Consider the following 6,452-nt stretch of genomic DNA (forward strand, 5'->3'; position numbering starts at 1 on the left):
GCCACAGGTGTGTCCCACAGGCATCCACTGTATTTTGTGACCTGGTTGCTGGTTACACTATGTGTCTAGTTGTGAAAACTCACACTTATAATTGTGATCCCAAAATTTATTAGTTTCTAATATAAAGTTTAAAATGACTGAACAATTCAGTCTCAGACTGAGACTAGACTAGAAAGTAGAGACTGGAGAATGATACTTATTACTGGCTTATAACACATCCTAAAAACATTAGCTTTTGTTGTTTATCTGAAGCAGGGTCTCACTCTATCCCAGGCTGACCTGGAACTCACTCTATAGCCCAGACTGGCCTCAAACTCACAGTGATCCTCCTACCTCAACCTCTCAGGGGCTGGGATTAAGGGCATGTGCCCCCATAGCAGGCTAAGAAGCTAGCTTTTTAAATCACTTTATAGTCTTAGACATAAGCTGTCTGGTAGAATGCATCTCTTAACATAACCTAGGAAACCAGCCATGTATTGATGGGGGTGGTGGGAGCGATCTGCTGTCTTTCTAGTTAGAATTATATCTGTAGCCAAAAAAGGATAAAAAGGCTCTGATTGAATATTCAGATACCTGCACTGAAGTATAATGTTAAAAATTACAAATTAGGGCTGGAGAAGTGTTGTAGAGGTTAAATGCTTGCCTGTGAAGCTTAAGGACCATGGTTTAAGGCTCGATTCCCCAAGACCCATGTCAGCCAGATGCACAAGGGGGTGCATGCATCTGGAGTTTGTTTGCAGTGGCTGGAGGCCCTGGCACGTCTATTCTCTCTCTCTCCCTCTCTCTCTCTCTCTCTCTTTCTGTCTCTTTCTCTGTTGCTCTCAAATAAATAAAATTTTTAAAAATTACTCATATTGTAATATTGGGTGAGGGGTTTAATCAGGATTTGTGGGTGGGGTGTACATGTGTGTGGACACAGGTGTGTGCAAATATACATGTGTGTATGTGCCTGTGCATCTGGAAGCCAGCGGTTCAAGTCAGGTGTCTTCCTCAATCACTGTCCACGTTACTGACTGAGACTCGGTCTCTCACTTGAACCCAGGATTCGATCAATGAGCTCTGTAGCCATCTCTCTTGCCCTGGGGGGTCCCTGGTCGGTGCCTCCTGAGTGCGGGCATTACAGGAGGACCACCACACTCCCCAGCATTTACATAGGTACTAGAGATTCGAACTCCTGTCCTCATTCTTATGTGGCAAGCATTTGATCCACTGAGCTATCTCTCTAGCCCTTAGCCAGGTTTTAATGTGCTTCATATATATTTTTTTCTCCACAGAGGGAACACACACACACACACACACACACACACACACACACACACTTTTTCTTAAGTTCATTTCTCTCTTACCTATACCAAAATGATCTTTTTACCCCCCACACTGTTTCTAAAAGCAAATGTAACTTTCACCTAAAATAGCCTTTATATTTTAGGTTCCAGGAAACAGGCTCTATTTTGACAGAGCATGAATTCCATGATTCATACTTTATAGCTGCATAATTCCAAGGCATTACTTAACAATCCCCACATTTTAATGGAATCATTTTCTCTAAGCTTATCCCATCATACAGGCATACAAGCTCTCTCTCCCACAGCCATTTTGCTTGCAGAAGATGTCTTAAAGATGGCTCTTCTCATTATAAAGTACCAAGAAAGAAGGCTTGGAGAGTTATGAGAAACGGATACCGAGACTGTTCTAGCACGTTAGCTGTGTATTGCATATTCAGCAGCTCATTTTCAAAGGCCCTCAGAGCTCAAGGCAGGGATCTAGCCACCGGACATATTGTCGAATAACTGCTAAACACGTGGGGTCTTAATTTAGGTAGCCTGGATTCAAATCCTAGATCTACAATTTTCTGTCAGTGTAAAAGTGAGCAACTGACTTCTCTGTTAATTTTTTTTATATATTTTAACCTTTTATTCACAACCTCCACACCTATTTACACTGTGCCCTAATTATAGTCCCTTCTTGCCACCCTTCTTGATCTCCCTACTACACCCTCCCTCCACTGGACAGCTTCTTTCCAAGTGGCCCCCGGTCTGTTTGGATGTTGGTTTTGTTTCTGCTGTCCCCTGCCACCGTGAGCGCGTTACGACAGGCCCAATACTATACAGATCCCGCACGCGTAACGGCAGCCGCGGTAGGGACCTGAAGGCAGCTGCTACTCTGTGTCCAGAAGACGGTATTTCAGACACTCTCTGCAATCCTTTAGCTCCTACATTCTTTCTGCTACCTTTTTGCTTTTAACAATGGTACAATGGTAACCTCTTTTTAAAAAAAAAATGTTTATGTATTTGAGAGGAGAGAGAGGCAGAGAGAAAGAGAATGACAATGGGCACATCAGGGCCTCTTGCCACTGCCAACAAACTCCAGTCACATGAGCTACTTTGTGCATCTGAACTTTCGTGTGTAGTGGGGAATCAAACCTGGGCCAACAGGCTTTGCATGCAAGTACCTTTAACCACTGAGCCATCTCTCCAGCCCATTAGCCTCTTTGTGAGTCAGTTGATTCATTCATGACAGGAGATCAGCAATGTCTATCTCCTACCCTTGTAAGGAAAGCTAAGTGGCATGTTGTAGGAAAACTGTTTAGAACCACACACAGTATATGAATATATGTCACTGTTAGGATGAGAAAAGATGACGTCTAATGAATTTTGCCAAATCGCCAAGTGACACGCTATTCAAGAACCGACATGGTCACCCACCGTGCTCTTTCTCTCAGGAAGGCCATCGGTGACCTCACGGGAACAAATGTCGCTACAGGAAGGGTGGCAGCGCTGCAAATTCCTCAGGCCTCTCCAGCCCCCGCTCGGTCCCGCAAGGACGCTGAAGCCCAGGGACGACGGCTAGCTGCAACCCAACCCACGCAGCTCGGTGGAGCGCAGCGGGTCACACACCTGGGGCTCGGCCCTGAGTCACCGCTCCTAGCCGAAGAGGCCCGGCGAGGCCCGGTCCCCGTGGGCCTCATGTCGACCCACCGAGGGACGCTGAGTGCTCGCCTCTCCTCCCTGACGGAGGCAGCCACACTGTGCCTTCAGGCGTCTATTTTTAGCTTCCGTGGATGGCCTGCAGATCCACTTGGGCTAACTGACTGCCATGGGAGCCTGGTGTTGCTTGGTGGTTGCCATGCCAACACAATGTAAGGGACGTAGAGTTTCCTCGTGGAGGTGGTCCAGGCTTGAAAGCCAGGTTGGAGCCACGGCTTCGAAGCGCAGAGGATGCGGCTTAGGGGCTGCGCGCAGTAGGCGCAGCGCACTGCTCCAGAGAGAAGGCAGGTCGACACCCGGCTGCGTGGGTGGGTTGAAGGGCAGTGGAGGGCTGACTTGCTACTTACACTGAAGTTACGGCCAGCCGGGACCAAATGCACCCATCTCTTCCTTGGGAAGTGGTGGCAACTCTCCACGGAATCTCCCAAATGACCTGGCACCTCGTGCAGGAAATGATGATTCTGATTCCAAAAGGTGGTTTTGGATTTTCAGGCCACACCTCAGTATTATGAGCCCTGCCACCCAGAAAGCTGCGACTGCACAGAGAGGTTCGCTGTTGGCACGGTGAGAGAGACACGGATCTGACACGGTCCTCCTTGCCAGCTTTTTACCTGGGGTACTTATCACACCCAGAGGGTCTGTGTTACATCCTTGTGTGGTGGGGGTGTAATGTAATCGGCGTGTTTAATAAGTAGATGTGTAAAATGTTTGCACAGTCTTGCTGGTTCAGAATGCCTACATTGAAAAGGTATCCCTTCTGAACACAGTTAGTGACGTTGAATTTGATAAACAGGAAAGGGAGCCCCACATGTCTCCATTCAATGTGGGGAACCCAACAACCCTAGTTGGAAGGGCTCTTTTCCCTCAGTAAAATCTCCGTGTTGTATCCCACATCTGCTCCTCCCCCTCCATCCTTCCCTGCCGATCTCGCTCTCTGCCCTCCGTCCTTCCTCTGTGCTGAATTCCCTTTGCTGTCCTCCTCCTTCCCTGGAAAGCAGCAGTGGAAAGAGGCCAGGCTTTGGGAGTCAGAACTAGTTTCAAGGGGATGAGGAGATGGCGGGGCAGCTAATGCCACTTGATTGCAAAGCCTGATGGCCTGGATTCAATTCCCCAACACCCCGCAAAGCCAGAGGCAAAGCATGGCAAAAGCATGTGGTGTTTGCTTGCAGTGGCAAGAGACCCTGGCTTGCCCCCCCACCCACACATATAGAGACACAAACACTCGTGCACATAGTGTGTTAAGAACCAGTTTCAGGTATTACAGGGTTACGAATGGTGTGACAGGCAGCAACGCAGGTCACAACTCGGGAAGCACCTTCTCTGGTCACACAGGTTACAACTCAGGAAGCATCTTCTCTGGTCACACAGGGCACTGCTCATCTGTGATAATTCCCGAAGTCGCCAAAGTCGCCAGATAGACAGGAGCAGACTCGGATTTTTTCAAAACCCATAGATTCCAATCTCCTGCTGCTTGAGGGTGAACACGCATTATGCAAGTCAGACTTTGGAAGCCATTAGTGTAAATTGGAAGGTCCGACGTGCCTGTGGTTCAAAGCCGTGTCGCCCCCCACCCCCCACCCCCGCATATTCAGTTTTCACCATGCTCACTATCTTTCCATAGTAATTTGATATTTGTAGCTTTTGTGTATTTGGGGTACACGTGTAAGTATTCATGTTTATATGTGTGGGGTGGGTACAAACACGTGTGAGTATGTGCAGAGGTCAGAGATTGACAAGTGACCTCCTCAATTGCTCTAAACGTTACTTCTTTGTTTATCATTTATCTATTTGAGAGCAACAGGCAGAGAGAGAGGAAGAGAGGGGGGGGGAGGGAGACAGAGAGAGAATCGGTGCACCAGGGCCTCCAGCCACTACAAACAAACTCCAGATACATGTGCTCCTTGTACATCTGGCTAACATGGGTGCTGGGGAATCGAGCCTTGAACTGGGTCCTTAGGCTTCACAGGCAAGCACTTAGCCACTAAGCATCTCTCCAGCCCTCAACCTCACTTTTTGAGACAGGGTCCCTCTCTGAGCCTGGGTATTCATCTGGACTAGCTGGTGGGCAAGGTCTGGGGTGCCTCCTGTTTCCTCTTGCCTGGTGCTTGGATTACAAGTATGCACCACCACACACAGCTATCATGTGGGTGCTGGGGATCCAAATTCAGGTTGTTATGCTTACATGGTAAGCACTTTATCGATTGAGCCAGTTCCTCAACCCTTAATTGTGGCATTATTTTAAGTGAGGAGAGGTCCCTGACCATCTCTATCCTGTCATTTAATATGGGACATTTTAGGAGCAAAAAAGTAAAACATGACAGGACAGAGTTCCATCGTCCATTTCTATGCACTGGGTCCCTCTCTCTCGTGACCTCTAGAGGCATGCAGGCTCCTCTCTTCTCAATTAAATGACAATAATTGAAATACCATCAACAATTACAGCTGGCTTTTTTCAGTGTAGGACTGAGGCAGGAATATCACCTCGTATGATCCTTGCCACCATGTTAAAAGGTAAGTTCTGAGTGTCTTATTTTGTCCACGAGGAACCCACAGCTCAGAAAACTCTTGGCCCACATCTGAAAGTCAAGGATTTGAATGAAGTTTAAACCCAAGGGCTGGGCTCTTAAATGTATTAATGTGATGATTCACTCATCATTATCATCATCATCATCAACAACAACAACAACAAAACCCCACAAAATTCAAGTAAAGCTAAAACCAGAAACCATCACCAAGCTAGCGTTAAAATGAATGGAGATGCGTAAAATCCCTGTGGGAACAGCTGACTCGGGAGGAAGAAGGTAAGAAGGCAACCCTTCTGGAGACGAGGGCTATCCTGGGGCAGGCTGAACGACCAGGACAGGACACTGCTCTGGAGGACAGCTCTCCAGTGGAAGGACGCACCTCGGAGACGGAGGGCTCAGGTGGGGGGTTGCATTACTGTTAACTGCTCTTACTGCTTACTTCTGCCAGGGCCCCAGGACCTTGGCTATGGAAGGCTGGGGTACACTCTGGTACCTTCTGCGCCAGCTGCTCGGATGAAAAGTTCTATCCCAAAGAGTTGCGCCTTCCTGCTGGCGGCTTTTTTTCCCCCCTTCTTTTTTAGGGAGATAGTCCTCCCCGCTTGCTTCACCGTCTCTTACCCTTTCCGGGTCTCCCCATCACTGCAAAGCGCTTGCCAGGGCCTGCAGGAAGCGCGGGCGGGCAAGGCTGGCACGGCTGGCAAGCTCCTCCCTCCCCTCACCGGGGACCCTCCAGCCTCCCTCCAGCCAGCATCGCGCCTTCGGCCGGCCGGGGAGGCCTGGGGTCTCCGGCCAGCGGGGCCGCGCAGGGCCGGTGGCGCCGGGGCGGGCGCGGCGGTGACAGCCTCGCGCGTCCCCGGGGCGCCGCCTCCCGCCTCCCGCGTCCCGCTGCCGGCCCCGCGCCGTGCTCCGCCCTGGACGCCGCTCACCCGCCGGGGCGCAG

Source organism: Jaculus jaculus, chromosome 18, assembly GCF_020740685.1.
Source record: "Jaculus jaculus isolate mJacJac1 chromosome 18, mJacJac1.mat.Y.cur, whole genome shotgun sequence".
NCBI lineage: Eukaryota > Metazoa > Chordata > Mammalia > Rodentia > Dipodidae > Jaculus > Jaculus jaculus.